Below are 17,591 nucleotides of genomic sequence, written 5' to 3'. Positions count from 1 at the left end.
TGGGCTGCCACCACGCTGGGACAGCCGGGGACAGAGCCTGGACCCAGCATCTCACCATGTTGCAGCACCCAGAGGGACAGGCTTGGCAGAGCAGAGACACAGGCAGCGCTGTCTCAGCAAAGGCAGGAAACATGAAGCAGAAATGGAATACACAGTGGGCATCTTGATCAAATAATAACATTTAGCTATATAACACAATAAATCTGGGTTATTATTTTTTTTACAGCAGCTCTCTGCTAGGTATCAGCACTGACTCTGTCCTTTGAGTATAACAAGAGAAAGCTGATTATCCTCAGCTTGGCAAAAGGAGAGAAAATAAAAATATTAAATTCAAATTCACATTGAATCCGGCATGCTGGAGATCCTCTCCTACAAAGGGTGTGAATGTGCTGCAGGAAGGCTGGAGAGGGACTTTTGACAAAGGCATGGAGTGACAGGACAAGGAGAAATTACTTCAGACTTACAGAGGGCAGGGTTAGACTGGAGTTTGGAAGAAAATTCTTCACTGTGAGGCACTGGCAGAGGTTGCCCAGAGAAGCTGTGGATGTCCCACCCCTGGAAGTGTTCAAGGCCAGGTTGGATGGGGCTCTGAGCATCCTGCTCTGCTGGAAGGGGCCCCTGCCCGTGGTGGGGGTTGAAAGGAGATGATCTCTAAGGTTCCTTCCAACCAAACTCTTCTGTGATTCTGTGAAATCACAAATGTTTTGTTTGGAGCTGTCAGTGACTGGAAACTACCCACAGGATGGAGACACCATTTAAAACCCTGTATGAACACAGTTCTGTTCAAGCCACTGAGCTGCTGAGAAGCCAAAAAAAACCCAGTTGCCAATACACAGAAGATATCAGACCCAAACAGCCCAACTTTAGCATGACTCCTATTGCCAACTTATTGTCTCCAAAAAGGAGAAGGAACAAGAAAAGGGATGTGACAGTAAAATCATCACCTGACAAGCAATTAGCATCAATGTTGAGATCTCACAGATTAAGAGCTTGACCTGGGAAAAGGAGGAGAGCAGAAAAGGGAAAGTGGGAGACAGAAAGACCCCATGCTGACACTCCAGAGGTGTGCAGGAAGAACCAGGGCCAGAGGAACACAGCCAGGATGGAAGAAATGTAGAGGATGATTGACTGGTGGAGGCGGTCAGAGGATGGGGTGGAAGGCTATCAAGCACTGAATGACAGCTGAAAACCAGGACAAAAAGAGATGCCATGGGGCTGGAGAAAGGAGAGGATAAGGAAAGAAGACACAAAAGTGATGTCCCCAGCAGTGCACAGATCAGCTGAGAGACGAGGTGACATTTGAATAGAAAGGTCAGGTCCAAGGAGGGATTTTATAGCAAACCAGAAACTATTATATGTTCACTTCTCTCAAGAAAGAGGAGGAATGAGAACAAGGAGCCAGGGCAAGGAGTTAGGAAAGTCTCACCAGTGCAGCAGCTTAGAACGAGGAAGAAATATAGGGCCATGTAGGAAAGATGGAGGAAGGAACAATAAGTGAGAGAGGGAGAGAGCAGAGCACACTGTTGGAGATCCAGGAGGCTTTCAGCAGCCAGGCAGGACCCCTGACCTGCAAGTCAGAGATTGAAAACTCTTCTGAAGTTTTGGAGACAGAAAAGAAAGTAGTGAATTTCTGAAGTGGATTTTTCCTGAGGTTTTCAGTGATATGAAAGGACAAACACAGGGTAAAGGTGCAAGGAGGGAGACAGCTTGTTGCTGAGATAAACTCCAAGGGTAAGGGAGGAAAGTCAGGAGTTTTGGCACCAGTGTGAGAGTATTGTGTACCAGAGATGACAGGAGGAAGGGATCAGCTCTGCCTTGACAGGGAGGTGTTACAGTGGGAGAGAAAGAGCAGGGGTGTTGGGAAATCACAGAAGTAGCAATAATTGCTTAAAAATCAGCCAAGGACTGAGTCACCCTAGTGAGCACAGGAGCTGACACACTGCAGCAGCCAAACATTCAGGCAGGGGAGCCCCACCAATGCACTGGGCAAACTGATTAAAGCCTGTTGAAAACTTTATAGAGGACTCTGGGAGGTGTGCAATAAGCTGACAAGGAATAGCAAAAACACATTAGAAAAATATAAAAATAAGCTAAAATTGTATAAGAAGAATATAGATGCATGTACAAAGCATGGATGTATATATGTAAAAAGATGTACACACATGCATAATAGATAAAAGAATGGTAAAAGCTACACACAGCTTCTAGGAAAGCCAACCAAAATGTAGCTTAAGCTCTAGAGCATCTAATAACTCCTCTCAAACAGTTGTGCTTTCCCTGTTTCTGATTAGCAAAGCTTTTGAAGAAATACACCTTGTTCAGTAAATACATGTCCACGTGCTGTGTTCTGAGACCCCCAGCCATCAAGGGCATATGAGCTTCTCCACACTCAGAAAAAACACTTTTCCACAATGAGTGCCCAGTGGAGCTGGACCAGCTAAGGCACCCACAACACACCTGGCATGAAGCAGTAGAATATCCCAGGCTTTCCCATCCTCCCAAAATTCTCCACGGCTTGCTACTTCAGAAAGTTCTCTCCTTCACCAGGCCAGGACAGGAATGCTGTGTGCAGTCTGTGGAGAGTAAAATTCAACCTGGTTTGGTCCAGCAGTGCTGATGAAGCCTTGCCCATGGGATGTAACCAGCACTGAGTGTTCTTCTTTCTCCTGCCCCCGGGCTCAACAATGAGCTTGCTTGAACTTTGCTTGAAGCTCTTGCTGGTTCAGTCTGCCCCATGAAATTATTGCACACTGTGTGTAACATCTGCCATTTCAGTCAGGGTCAAGTGAGTTTTACAAGAGGAGGACTCAAAAGGAAGGCTGCTTTCCTAGGTTAAGCTGTTTCCTGTGGTTAAGCTGCTCGGTGGATGTTGTAAGGATTGAGGCTGTAGGAAAGTCACTCTGTTCTCAGCCTGGCTTCTACAAAACTTGTCAGAAAGGATTATTTTTGAGACTTCTAGACATAGATCGGTCTCAGTTTAGGAGAAAATGCTCTGGAATGAAGATTTTCGCTGAAGAAAAGGGTTCAGCAATCTCTTCCCACGGATAAGAAATGAGTGTTAAGTGGATGAAAGTGAAAAAAACCCAATCATTTATTGACAAAGTGCCCACGTAACATGGGTGAAAAAAATAATAAATGCTGAATAGTGAATTGTCAGAACTTTACTCCACACACACATCACCACAAAAGAAAACCTAAACTGCTAGGGAAGAGAAAAATAATGGCTGGCCCCATGGCAGGGAAGAAGAAAATGGCAGTGGCTTTTTTCTCAGGGAAGGAAAAAAATTCATGCAGCAGCTCAGGGAAAGCACAGATGGGAACCTGGTGAATCTCTGATGTTGGTCTCCTCTTCATAGCAGATGAAGCTGCTGGATTTAGGGTCCTTTCTTGGGCTGGGTCAGCTTTCCTGAAGTCAGGCCGGGCAGAGCAGCTTCTCGGGTCTCCACCGGTGCACCGGCAATGCTTCTTCCATCGATTCTGATCTCAAAACCAAACCCAACAGTTCAAGGAAAAAAAGCCAGGGAAAAGGAAAAAAAACCCTTTCTTGCCTGAGCTAACAAAAAACAAAAAACAAAAAAAAGCAAGCTAGCTAAGCAACAAAGCAACGCTGGTCCCAGCCGCACCCAGCGTGCTCAGGAGGCTTTCGGAAAAACCACACCAGAGCCCCTCGGCTCAACCTCTGCCCCCAGAGCCACCTCAAAGCCACCTCAACCATTTCTGGGCACGGAGCAGAGGATTAGTGAATAGACTACCATCATAAAATCACCCCAAGACAAGATCAAAGTAGACAACCCCCAAAAAACAATGTAAAGGTATGTAAATATGCCTACCCACACGAAGCGCCTCAACCACCTTTCCTTAAAAATCTGGTGAGAAATACAGCTGTCAGTTTCTAAATATTGAATGCAGGGCAACCCCAACATCTGGGAATGATTGGCACCTGACTCCATTGATTCAGAAGTCTGAACAATTGTTTATTAAAACTACACTGTATTAGATTAATACCATAGTATAACTATACTAAAGAGATACTAAAGAATACTATACCAAAGATACTAAAGAAGAACCTGTGACTGTCTGAGACAGTCAGGACACAGATTTACCCAATTGGCCCAGGAAACAAAACAATCCTCAGCAGAATCCAGTTGACAAATCACTCCAGGTAAACAGTCTTCCAAACACATTCCACATGTGCACAACAACAGGAACAGCAAGTAGAGATAAGAATTGTTTTCTCTTCTTCTCTGTGCTTCTCCAGGAAAAATCTAGGAGAGAGAATGATGTCTCTCTCTCTTCAGAGAATGTGAATGCCACATCTAAATACTAAGTATTTTACACTCTGAAACACCTGGCAGAATTGCAAACTCAAATCCTAACCAAACTCAAGACACATGCATTCCCAAATACTCCTCTGCTCCTTTGGTATGTCTTTAATAAACCTATGGTTCAGAAAAAATTAATGAAGCATTTCAACTGGTTTTCCTTGCATTGTCACTAAAAATGTCTCTGCTACCCTTCACTAGGAGTTGAGAAAGCAATTTCCACCTGCAGCAGAAATTATCTTCCGACTCAAAGGTGGGATCTGTGGAGCGGCTGCAAATCTCCAGTCTGCTCACAAGAAAACAAGAAGGGCTGCACTGGACTGCCTTCTGACCACCACCCCCTGCCTTTCCTTCTTGCTCTTATTTGGGCCCTTGCAATGCACCTGCACATTCAGAAACACCTTCAGGCACTTCTCATCCTCTCCTGGGATTGCAAAACAGGTCCCAAGCACACAAGAAGGGTGAAAGGCTGGACCTTACTAATAATGGGTGATGCTAAGTCTTTCTGACTCCGTGTTCTCAGAAGGCTAATTTATTGTTTTGTGATACTACATTATATTAAAGAATACTAAACTAACCTATAGTAAAGAATATAGAAAGGATAGTTACAGAAGGCTAAAAAGATAATAATGAAAACTCATTACTCTCTCCAGAGTCCCGACACAGCTTGGCTGCGATTGGCCATTGAGACAAAACAACTCACAGCAGAAATCAGTGAAACAACCACTTGTTGGATAAACAATTTCCAAACACATTCTAAAGGACCAAAACACAGGAGAAGCCAATCATTTTTTTTTTTCCTCTGAGGCTTCTCAGCTTCCCAGGAGAAAAATCTTGGGCGAAGGGACTTTTCAGAAAATATGAATGTGACACATTCCAGCTGGCAGAGTGGGATGGAGACAGAAGGATGGGCATCTCCCCACCCGTGGGACTCACCATTGGGCTGGAGCTTGTAATCAGCCCCACATCAGTTTGTAGATAAGCAAATTAGCATTTGGTCATTTGATGCAGAAAGGTCAGTGCTCACTGCTAGAATGATTAAGAGAGTCCCCCATGGAAGGTATTATCTTGTCATGGATCAATTCATCAGGAAAGTTACTCATCTCTCCAGTCCTGGGAGTCCTTTGGAGAAAACACTTGCTCAGCATCGTCCTCCAACCCTGCTGCTGCAGGGCTTTTTACACCTGAGGTGCCTTGAGGACTCAGGTGTCATTCTGCTGTCTCTGCTGAAATGGATTGTAAACTCTTTTATCTCAGCCAGAGGAATCCTTCTTCTTGGGCTGTTCTGATTTTCCAATCTGTCAAAATTATGAGGAACAAACAGCATTGCTGATTTCCAGCAGCATACATACACAGTCCTTCTAGTCCATGCACACAGTCTGCTTTCCTGAGTTCATTCTCAAGCCAGATTTTGGCCTGTATTTGTACCCATTTTGCACAAATCACTTTTGTACATTTCTGAATTCACATTTGTATTCCAGTAGAGGAGCTTGCCATGGATAACTTCTCAAGGGGATGAGTGGCCCTCTGCTAGGCCTGGTGAAGCCAGGGCTTCACTACAGCTTCCCAGCTGAAGGCCCAAATGGAGCCATCTGATGGATGAACAATAAAGGATATCCCGGTATTACAAATTTAACAAAGTATTATGCAAATTCACACTAAACAAGTAGAATTATCTCATTTCCAGCAGCTCTCAGCACACAATTTCAAGTAAATAAGCATCAAGCCATCAGCTGGAAATTCTCATTGGTAGCTGCATATTTTTAATGAGCTGACACTAGCCCTGGGATTTGAAATTTCCCACTTTGATGTTTCCTGCCCTTGTCTTTTCCTTTTTAATGAAATGCCATGGACATCAAGCCAATCCACCTGCCATGGCGGTGCCAGAGGATGTGGGTAGGAGTGAGGGCTTTGGGGCAGCCCAGGAGGATCACTTGGAGCCAGCACCATCCTTGGGAATAGCTCAGGGAGAGCAGCAGCAGGAGTTGCAGAAGACAACGTAGGGCAACCACTGCTTGAACTTGTCATCTTCATCCAGCCCTCTTCTTGCCATTCACAATTGTAATGGCAATAATATAATCCAAGATGTGACCGTTCCACGAGAGCAGCAGCAGGAGTTGCAGAAGACAAGGTAGGGCCACCACTGCTTGAACTAAATGGTAGCAGGTCTGTTTCCCTCTCCTCTTTGTCATCTTCACCCAGCCCTCTTCTTGCCATTCACAATTATAATGGCAATAATACAATCCAGGATGTTCCATCTGTGCTTGGCAGGGAGACCATTCCCAGCTCATGATGAGATCTCATGTTGAGATCAGTGAATGCTGCCTGGCCCATCCCTTCCTGGAGTGCCCATCACAAGCATTTTGGATACTGCACCATGAGAGGCTGGTATAGGAGACAGTGGCCTGTTTCCAGGGCAGACAGTGCTTGTGCAGGGATCCCCCAAACTCCTGGCCAGAGGTACAGGGAGATGGCTAGCTGTGCTGAGAGGTGTCCTCACTGGCACCCCCTTACACAGACTGTCCTTTGAGCTACAAGGGAAGGTGCAAAGGTTTTACAGCCATGCTGGTTTCATGTTGGGGTGAGGAAGAAAACACAACTCCTTGCCCTGCTGTGTAAGGACCCAGAAGCTGCCAAGGTGCAGATGTAGCAGGATAGAGAAACACCAACGTCCACACTAAAAGTTTTCTGTGGTCTGCTGGACCACAGGAAAGGAGAGTTTGTAAATAACCTTTGAATTGCATCAGGGGAATCAACCTAGTAAAGACTCAAACCACTGAGTGTACATCATAATTTCTAGGCTGTGTTAGGCTTGATCCAGAACTGAACCAGAACAGCTTCAGCCAAAGCTGAGTTAGAACTGAACTGCAGTCACCAGCCTGCCTCTGCTGCTTTGATCTCCTGATAATTGCTTTGTTCACTCTTCCCCAAACTAATTTTCCTTCTGCTGTGCTTTCCCCTTCTGTTCAGTTCCAAAGCATTTTAAACATACTCCACGTGGAAATAAGCAAATAAGGTATATAACAGGGAAGCAAATGTACTGCTCACATTTAGATATATATTCAGGAGGAGACGACTTACTCCCTTGACACACAACTGTCACCTTGAACTCTAACTGTGAAAACACAGCCACTACATTTTTATTTCAAAATATTCATGAGAGATGGCCTTGCAAAACAGAAGTTTGCCCTACACAGAAACTTTTCTCATTACAAAGAGCACTTTTTGAGTTTCACAAAGTATGCTCTAGCATTTTAAATTTGGCTTCTAGCTTATTAGAAGTGAGGTTGTTTTTTATCCCCTCTCCTGCTTCACTTTCACTTAAGGAGCCTGATAAAGGAAAGTATTATACAGAGAAGTGGAAATGAAGAATAAGTGTCTGTATTTGACATTTAATTTCTGCACAGTTGGACAGAGAAATGAGATTGTGTATTGTTCAACTCATTAATTTTCCCATCCAAGAACATCCAATCACCCAAGAACATAGCAGTATGTTGTTTCATTATTAACTACAATAGGGAGATGTTCTGATATTTTTTTTCTTATCAAGTTCTTATTATTTACAATTCACAGACAGTGGCAGTCTCTGAGCTCTCTCTTTTGCTCTTTTCTGGTGCATCATTCAATTAACACCAAGGCAATCTGTTGTGTCCAAAAGAAAACATGACAATACCTGATAAGCAAGCAAGCAAGCTGCAGAAAGATCTAATAATGTTTAATGAGCTACTGCAGTGCCATGTTCAGAGATGTTCTCTGGGCAGCACCCTGGGATTTACAGAACACATTAACATATCACTACTAGGGATCAAGAATAGCTGTATTTTTTGAGGCTGTGTCAGGGACAAGCTCTTGGGTATGCCAGGGCAGTTTTATCCATGAGGCCAAGGAAATGCCTTGTGTACACACAGCACTGCCATTTACTCCTGGCTTTTTAAAACAGGCAATGCATTCCCCCTTACTCCTCACTCAAGGACCCTTTTTATCACTTTTATTGGCATTAAAGACAGAGGAAGTTTGAGGCTGCAAAATCTCTTCCAGAAAAATCTCTTACAGATTTTCCAGTGAGGCATGAGACTGAGTAACTACACATTGCCATCTTGCATGCCCCAGCAGGTCACAGTGCTGGAGGACCAGAGAATTTAGCACTGAGAACCATTTCTTCATTCTCCATCAGGAGAAGAAAAACAGATAATGCTCATGGTGACATCCCCAGCAAGAGATAAAGGCTGAGAAGGGCACCTGTCAGGCATGTTAAACCCAGGAACTCAGCTATGTTTGCTGTCAGGGTATCAAGATTTCACGCAGGAAAATGTTCTTCAGTCTTCATCGACCTTGGAAATCATCAGGCTGCAGAGAAAGGCCATCAGTGCCATGAACAGAAGTTTTCCTGGACACCAAAGGAAGTTTGGTTGATGGCATATGAGAAAAGAATAATAATTAACCTTTCTTCTGTATTTCCAATGTTATGTCTTTTCCTTCTCATGACAGAAATTTCTTTTTCCTTTGCCAGAGGGGTTTAGGGTAGGAATTAGTGAGTTATATGCACTGTGGTTTTAGTGTACACAATAATGAACGTTTGAGGCTGGACATTGGAAGTTCATGGGTACAAAAAGTATCTCTGCATGTATTTTACTCCTGCTTTGTTTCCTATTTTTTTCCTCTTTTCTTTTTTTTTTTTTTCCAATGGAAGGCAAGTGACATAGGCAAGCTTAGAATAAAATAAGAAAAACTTGAGAAAATACAAATTCATGCAAATCCAAAGGTAAAACACTGAAAAGCATTGAGAAATATTGTACTGACTTCAGTGCAATTTGATCAATATCTACAGGGAAAAACAGACAAGTAACATTCTTGGAATAAAATTCCCTGAGAAAACAGAGGATTTGGATAAAGCAAATTTGGAGAGAAATAAAGAGGTTCTTCTGAGTTAGTATAGAGGACATTTATGTCCTAATACACCACTATATGAAATCTTTTTGCATTCAGTGCTAGCATTAGGATCAGCAGAAAAACAGACTGGAGTATGGGTCAGCTGTCTTGACAAGGTAAGGCTTTGTCTGTAATCCCTAGGAAGAAGGATGGTGGAAGAGCTGCTAAATATGGTAATAGCCACAAGAAAACTATTTGAGGAGGCACTTGAAAGGCAGTCCACGCATCTTCAGAAGGTCTACAGATTCCTCTTGACTGAAATGGAGGATTTAGGCAACGTGGGAAGCCATTTTCCTGACACTTGCTCATGAAAATGTGCATAACCATCTTTCTATTCAGGCTAGTAAGCCAAGTCTACCCCCAGCACGCCAGGCCACGAGCTGTGAGTTTCAAGGGGCAAAAGACCCATTGAGATAAGAGACAGCAGAGGGTGTGGTAAGAGATTGCTGCTGGGGATGGGGAAGGCAGGCAGGTTTCTGATGGGGAGAGGAGCCCATGGGAAGCATGGGATGAAAGAGAATGACTGACTGATGAATACAGGCTCTGTTTCTGCTTGGGGTGGACAAGGGAAGATTCAGCCCATTGAGGGAACACCATAAAAACCTCACTGCTTTTATCCATCCTTGCTGTCCTACCTGCTCCCTGGAGCTCTGCTGAACTGACTCCACTTTTATTGTCCAAAAGATAAAATAATCTTCATCATTGTCTTCAAAGGCCAACTTGGCCTTAACAAGGAGTCTCAGGATTTTGCCTCCTTTGAAAGGCAGCTGGGTGGGTAGAATTTGTGTGCTCTCCAAAATTGCTATCAGCTCCAGCTCCTTATCCACAAGTACCAAGCCTATGAAACACCTTCCCATACCTGGCCCTTGGAAACTGGGTTTAGGTCACAGGTGATTCTTCATTCAGTGATGCAAAGCTTACTGCTCATTAGCTGAAAAGGGATGCTCAGGCAAAATCATTGAAGAGCCCACCCAAAAAAACCCCCAGATTTGGGGACTGATGTATATTTCACATAGGGTTTGGGGAAAAATTTAGAAAGACACTAAATGACATCAGGAAGATTTTTTTCCTTTCAAGTTACCTAGTCCTGGTTCCTTTCAGACATAACCCTCACTAACAAGACAATATTAATTTATTACTTAGTAATCTTTAAACCTGCAGCATGAGACAAGGTTTAGTGGTAGACTTGGAAGTGCTGGGTTAACAGCTGGACTCAATCCTAAAGGGCTTCTCCAACTTAAACTGTTCTATGGATCTTTGATTTCTTTTTTAATAACATCTGCAAAAAGCATTAGACAATGGTCCCTCAAATTTACATTCAAATCAAGCCAAGTGAAGCATTTTAATAAAACTACATCTTGTCAATCTTGCCTCATTGCATTTCCTCAATTACATAAAATTAGATTAGGAGCACACAAACCAGAAAAAGAAAAACAGGTTTTATGTCAGTAACTCCATACAGAAGAAGTATTTAACATAAAAAGAATGCGTGTCCCAAACTAATGCATATTGTATTCTTTTAATGACCACTGCTCCTCCTTAAAAATAAAATCATGGCATGGATATTAAATCATACCCCACTGGAAAAGAAAGAAGAGTGAAGAAGACCTGAAGTAGCTTTTAATTCAAGTGTCCACTTTCCTGCTTAGCAATGTTTCACTAACAGATCAAACATTGCTGGTCAGAGGCAGCACAGTGCAATCCTGCACATCCTCCTGCCTGAAGCAAGGGGGAGAATCATCTGCTTTCAAACCAGACCTGAAATAATTTTGTTGGAGAGGCACCAGCTGCCTTTCAACCGCTGAATTACTGATCCAGGAAAAAAAAATTTTAAAAATTTGCAAAATCACACCTGCTATGTGATGATTACATAAAAAAGTCGCTGCACTTCACTAGAGTTCAAAATATTCTAAAGATACAATGTAGTTTTGCTCAATATTTCAAGTGATGTAGTTCCCTATATTTGCTATTAAGTATAACTATAACAGTCATTTAAATATCACTTTCTTATTGACAAAAGTTGTGTGTATAAACATATAAAACACTAATACAGTGCTGCATTGATAGTTGGCTGCATAAAAAACCCAATAGCATTTATGTGGGCTGTGAGAAGCATCATTGCTGCCATAATGATAATGGCATATCCACAAAATTTACATGGGATATTGTTGTACAACATACTTTAAGATGATGAGTATCACCAGAGAGAATTTATGTTTCCCCTCCTTGCCTTGGAATAAGTATAGTAGTATTATTGTTGGCAATAACAATTAATATTGCTAATAAAATGTCTGGAGTATCCAGTCAGTCAAGCCAGAGAGCCCATGGTGGCAGATAGGCTGCAGCACAACTCTTTCTGTGCTGGGAATCTGCAGCCTGAATAGAGAAGATGGGTAACAGAACACAGGGGGAAAGAAGGGGAAGGAGATGCCCAGAGTCACACAAGGACAGTGAGAAGAGAGGTTTTATGAAGCAGGTGCTCACAGCCCAGCACCTGGGGCACACAGACTTCAGGGAAAGAGCACAGCCAGAGCTCGGTGTGTGTCAACCAGAGGACAGCTCCCAGCATCCCTCATCTAATCCTTCTGCTGCTTCAAAAGAAGCAAAAAGCTAACAATGGAATGTTATGCCTGCATTTTATCTCGTGTACCTGCCCGACATGGCACGTCACAGGGAAACAAGCTCTGACTCCAAACAAAACCCAGCCTGCTCATGTATGAAATCCAGCCTAGTAAATCAACGAAGCCCTGAAATTTAAGTAGGTGCAATTTTAAGGTACATTTCCCATTTAAAGGCTGAAATGAAACACCTAGCAGTGTTTAGTCAGAAGACATGTTGCTAATCCCACATGGAAAAGCAGCATTAATCAGTGTGTTTCTACATGCTGAAAACAAAGAAGCAGCAGCCCTGGGCAGCAAATGTCTTGCAGGCTAAGTACAGATCACAGTTTTCAGCCACTATGTTTGGAATGTATCCCTAAACCAACTGTCAACCAACAGAGTCCCAAAAGAGATTCCTTTAAGGGTAGTTTGCTTAGGAACTCCATCACAGACATCTTCCAGGTGCCCACCCACCACCAAGCCACCGTGAAGTCAGCACTCATCCACCAAGGAAAGGCATCTTCACAAAGGCAGTGCAGGTGGCACTTGCCTTGGAGAGAAGCAGCCATACCCATGACATCTCTCTTTTTGTTCTGTTTTGTCCTCTTGCAGAAGAGCTCCTCCAAGGAACGAGAGCTGCCTTCTAATCTCCTCATTTTCATGTCCCATCAGCTGCAAAGGTGTATTGGGTGACCAAGGTGAAGTTCACAGCCCTCACAGTGCTGTGCCTTGCCCTGGTAGCTGGCAGGGCATTGATAACAGAGCAGTGTTTTGGCTGGTGCTGAGCAGCCCTGTCCCTCTGGCATTCCTTCCCCCACCACAGGGATGGGAGTGGACAAGTGCTGTATTAGCAGGGATCCCCATGGCAGGGAGGAATGATGAATGTGCCTCCATCTTCTCAGAAGGCTAATTTATTATTTTATTATACTATATTATATTAAAGTATGCTGTACTAAAGAATACAGAAAGGATACTTACTGAATGCTAAAAAAGATAATAATGAAAACTCATGACTCTTTCCAGAGTCTCAGCGCAGCTGGGCACTGATTGGCCAAAGAGTCAGAACAACTCACACCAGAGTCCAATGAAACAATCACCTGTGGGTAAACATCCTCCAAACACATTCCACATGAGCAAAACACAGGAGAAGCAAATGAGATAAGAATTGTTTTCCTTTTTCTCTGAGGCTTCTCAGCTTCCCAGGAGAAAAATTCTGGGTGAAGGGATTTTTTTTCAGAGAATGTGAATGCCACAATAGAGCAACAGAGTGGGCACCCAGCCAGGGTCAACCTGCTACAGAAAGTCAAGCAAGCAACATATTTACCAGGGCTCTTCCTTCAGAAGTTGGGTAATTCCTCCCACCTCTCTCCTGAGAGATTTTGTTTCTCTCAAAAGACACTTACCAGAAGTTAGTGCACTTTTTTCCCTTTGGAGATGATTGCTATCAGCACTGGAAGAGCTCCTCAAGATTGCTAAAAGGAAATGCCATCTCACACTGCCTAATTTCCAAAACAGCCTCTTGTGCATGCAAGCCCAGAGCAGTGCTCATGAGTTCTGCAGCTCTTTCTGTCACTTGCAAAGTTTTGAGCATTATTACAAATTTAAATATTTCCCAAGAAGTGCTGTTTGAATAACTTAAGAACAAGATACATGTTTGCTGCTTTCAGGAAGATTGCAATTGAAGACACATAAATGGCAGCCCAAGTACCAGAAATGTTTAGAAAGTGCATATTGGATCATTCTGGAATGACCAAGTATACACAAAGAATGATTTTCTTGAAGATTAAGGAACAGAAGGGGTAAAAGCAGGTGTGTACTTACACTCTACTCAGTCCCCTGACTTGCAAGGAGTCTCCTGAATGAGAGTCCAGCAGAATTCCAGTGTAATGAGATATTTCATGGGGCTTTTCCATGCCTTGGAAATTTCAGCCAAATTACAAGTGATGGGTCAAAGTGAAAATTAGCTGTTGCTTAGGAAAAAAAACCAAACCCTTGATTTCTCTGAGGTCTTTGCTATAATTCACTGTATTCCTAATATACACATTTGAACAAATTATTCTGAAGGAGTGCTAAAAATCAAGGAAGCAGAATCATAAGACTTTTCAAGGTTCCATTACCCTTACTAGAGATTAATCCCTTGGAAGTCAGCAGGACAGCATGAAGTACCCTGTATGGAACAAACCATTAAAAATTCTATTTTTTTATGAATGCATACATATCAAACTTGTGTCTTTGTCCCTGAATATTCTGCACACAAGAAAAAAAATAAGAGCCCTCAAATTCACATAAAATCCTGACCACTGCATCCTCACCCTTGGGACTTATTAAAGGCATGTCTTAATTCTGCTCACAGGCAAGATTATCTAGAAAAGCCTCATCTTAATTTCTTTGCCTCTTGCAGTGAAAATATGAGCATCCCTTGGCTTAATAATTAATGACAACACTCAATGGACCCTGATCCTTGCAGATGCAAGTCACCTTAGCTGTACTTTTCTTACCTAGAAAGCAAAGAGTACAAATATTTCATGCATGAGCACAATATACCATAAAGCCATATCCTACAGGGTAGAGGAGGGCTTTCAGAGACCTAAGATGCTGCTGTAGCTCGTTTGAGCTCTTCTAGTATTCTACATTTCTATAAATCCATTAGCCAAACAACACTCAGAAAAAAAAATTACAGGCTGTGCTGGCATTCATGTTTGCAAATGACAGAGATCTCATGTCTGCAAAGCATGGGATTAATGGCACTGCCCTGTATCCCTATCATCAAACTGGCATCCCTATACTTTCATTATTGTTTCCTGGCAACAAAGCATGGAGGCTCTTTTAGGAATGCTAACAGTCTGTGTTCATCCTGCAGACAGACCTTTGTGAAGGGCCCTGCCAAAATGAATTAATGGATCAGTGCTCCTGCAACATCAGGCTTAAACACAATTTTTTTTTTTTCCATTCAGGAGGCAAAGTATAATTCATGTGATTATTTTATCTAAAAATCACTTATATTTTTTTTTTCTGTGTAGGTTTTTTTGGAGTCATTCCATACCACGTGGATGTCTCATCCCTGAGGTGTTCAAGGCCAGGTTGGATGAGCCTTTGGGCACCCTGTTTTAGTGAAAGGTGCCCCTGCCCATGGTAGGGAGGTTGGAACAAAATTATATTTAGGGTCCCTTCCAACACAAACCATTTTATAATACAATCAGATTAATAATGAGTTCCAGTTTTCATGTTTGGAAAGAGGCTGAGGACAACCCTCTTCTCTGGGGGAGGCTTGGACCAGGTAGCCACCCAGTGTGCCCACCACAACTATTTGATTCTAGTGATTTGTCACAGCACTTCAAATCCATTTTCCAAGCTGGATTAGTAGCGGCATGATTTATTTTGTGTAGAATGTGATACACAAGCACCATCTAGAGGATATAAAGGAGATGATGATGATGACTGTAGTTGACTACAGCAACAGCTGACAGCTGTATTATAGGAGGAGAAAGTTTTAAGGCTGCCCATGACTCAAATGTTGCTGCTGAAGTGGCATTAACCCCTAGGGTTAATAGTTATAACAATTATTCTGACTTTTGTTGCCTCTGGGATTTGCATATTTTTGTCTGGCTCTTCCTGCTTTCCTTTCCCTCTCCCCCTTTCTCCATGATAGCAAGAGGATGAGCAAAGAAGGACCAATTAAACCAGAAAAATGCTTCACCTGAATTTCAAAGAAGAGACTGGAAATTCCATGCAGTCAGGACTGTTCTGTATATGGGGAAATCTTTAGAAGAAAATAACTACTAATTACCAACAGTTTCAAATATGTTTCTGATACAGTGCATTAGAGAGAAATGAGGGGACCCTCCTGTACTGCATCACTTGGCTGATGAGGATTAAATCTGTTTCACTGTACTGTAGACCCTGCAGCATGAAACAGATCAGTTTCATTCTGAGAGCTTGTCTTCTGAAATTCTAGATGTTGTATGGGTTCCTACCCACTCCCTGTTACTGTGAAAATGGAGTGACTATCAATAGGAAGACCATTGGGAGTTATGAAAGTTCCTAAGTGTTTGTCTCTAAGATTATTGTTTTAGAGTTTGCAGTATTTCATCTGAGTGTTTGGGGAGGGAAGGGTTGCTACAAGCTGCAGCCTGGCAGTTTCCATATTGAGAAACACATCTAAAATTAGCTCTGATCCTGCTTGCTTGTTTTATAAAAAACATGGAATTGTTGGTGTCTGAAGAGGAGGAAGATTATATCCTGCAGAGGTAATGCCTGCACCCCACGTGTGAAGCTCCACAACATCAGCTGGGCTGATCCAGAATGATGGTTCAGCAGTGGGAAGGAAGCTGGGAAGGACAGCTGGATTTTGCAGGATGACCCAGGTCTTTCTGACACCTCACACTGAACTGGCCAGGACTGGAGCCAGCTTGTGGCGCTGGGGAAAGCTCAGCACCTCTCCAGATCCCAGCCTCAGACAGGAAAGCAATTCCCTTCCTGACGAAACATCACTGCTGCTCCTGTGAGCCTCTCCTCCAGGGAAAGCACCCTCATCCTGATGAGGAGGGGGCAGTTCCTGGGAAGGAGAACAGGAGCAAGGAAGGTGCCTAGGCCCATCCTCCCTGAGCTGTTGGCTATTTGTTCGTTCCCAGTATCCATGTACAGTGAAAGGACTGAGGAGCAGAGAGAGAGGGGATGATGCAAAGCAGAGCAGCTCTGGGGTACTCACAATTGCTGAGTGTGGGCACAGGGAAGGAGAAGCCCATCCTGGATGAAACTCCATGCTGTGAATGGCAGCTGGATGCTCCTTATCAGGAGCTGGAATGAGCTGCTGCAGCAGCAGCTGAAACCACTCACTTGCAAAATGGGAGTTGGTGACTTCTTTGAAGAGCTGCAGCTGTGCAGGGAGATTAAGAAGAAATCAAATTTCTTTTTCCTTCTGAAATTGCCTGGTTTTAGGGAGACAAAAGTGGGTGGAACTATTGGTGGAACTACTACTTTCACTTAAGTGCATCGCACTGGTCTCACAGTCAAAGGGACATTGCCTCTTTCTTTAAAGAAAAAGGGAATATTGTGTCAGTATGTAGAAAATTAAGGAATTGGCTGGTGTAGTGCTCGACTGAGCAGAGCAGCCACACAAGAGTCTTGCACACACTTGGTCTTGATTGTTGTCCAGCAGAGGATCTCCGCTTCCCACAGATTCCAAAGTGATCTGTGAGGATCATCTACAGCGCAATAAGAGATAGCTCAGAAAAGCAAAGTAATTATGTGACAGATTTTCAACCCGGCTCAAACTTCTGCATCTGCTGGGAAACAGCTAGAGCAGAAGAGTTCACCAACCGAATCTGAGTGAAAACCACTGCTTTGAACTGGCTCTGGTTTCCTTTAGCCCTGGCTCTTGTAAAAGCAGAGAAGTCGGACCTGTGGCAGCTGTACAGATTCGAGCCACTGCGTGGAGCCAAAGAAACACTTTTGGAGCAGCTCTACGGCTCCCAGATCCCTCAGTCAGGATGCAGCACAGCCCACTGCCAGTCAAACTCCTGGTCCAGGAGATGGCCTTGCCTGTGGGATAACCCAGCAGAGCTTAACAAATCTAAACTGCTGAGCAAAGCCATCCTCCAGTGCCACTCTGTGTCCTGCTCAAGCTTCAGCACAGCCATGCTGGAGACCTTGGCTAGATCCAGCTGACATTACTGGATCTGCTTCCAGCTCTCCATGTGTGATTGATTTCCCATGTGTTGCTAAAAATTCCATTATTCCC

The sequence above is a fragment of the Passer montanus genome, unplaced genomic scaffold, assembly GCF_014805655.1.
Source record: "Passer montanus isolate IOZ18808 unplaced genomic scaffold, ASM1480565v1 scaffold37, whole genome shotgun sequence".
Lineage (NCBI taxonomy): Eukaryota > Metazoa > Chordata > Aves > Passeriformes > Passeridae > Passer > Passer montanus.
Note: the sequence above shows the minus strand (reverse complement) of the source record.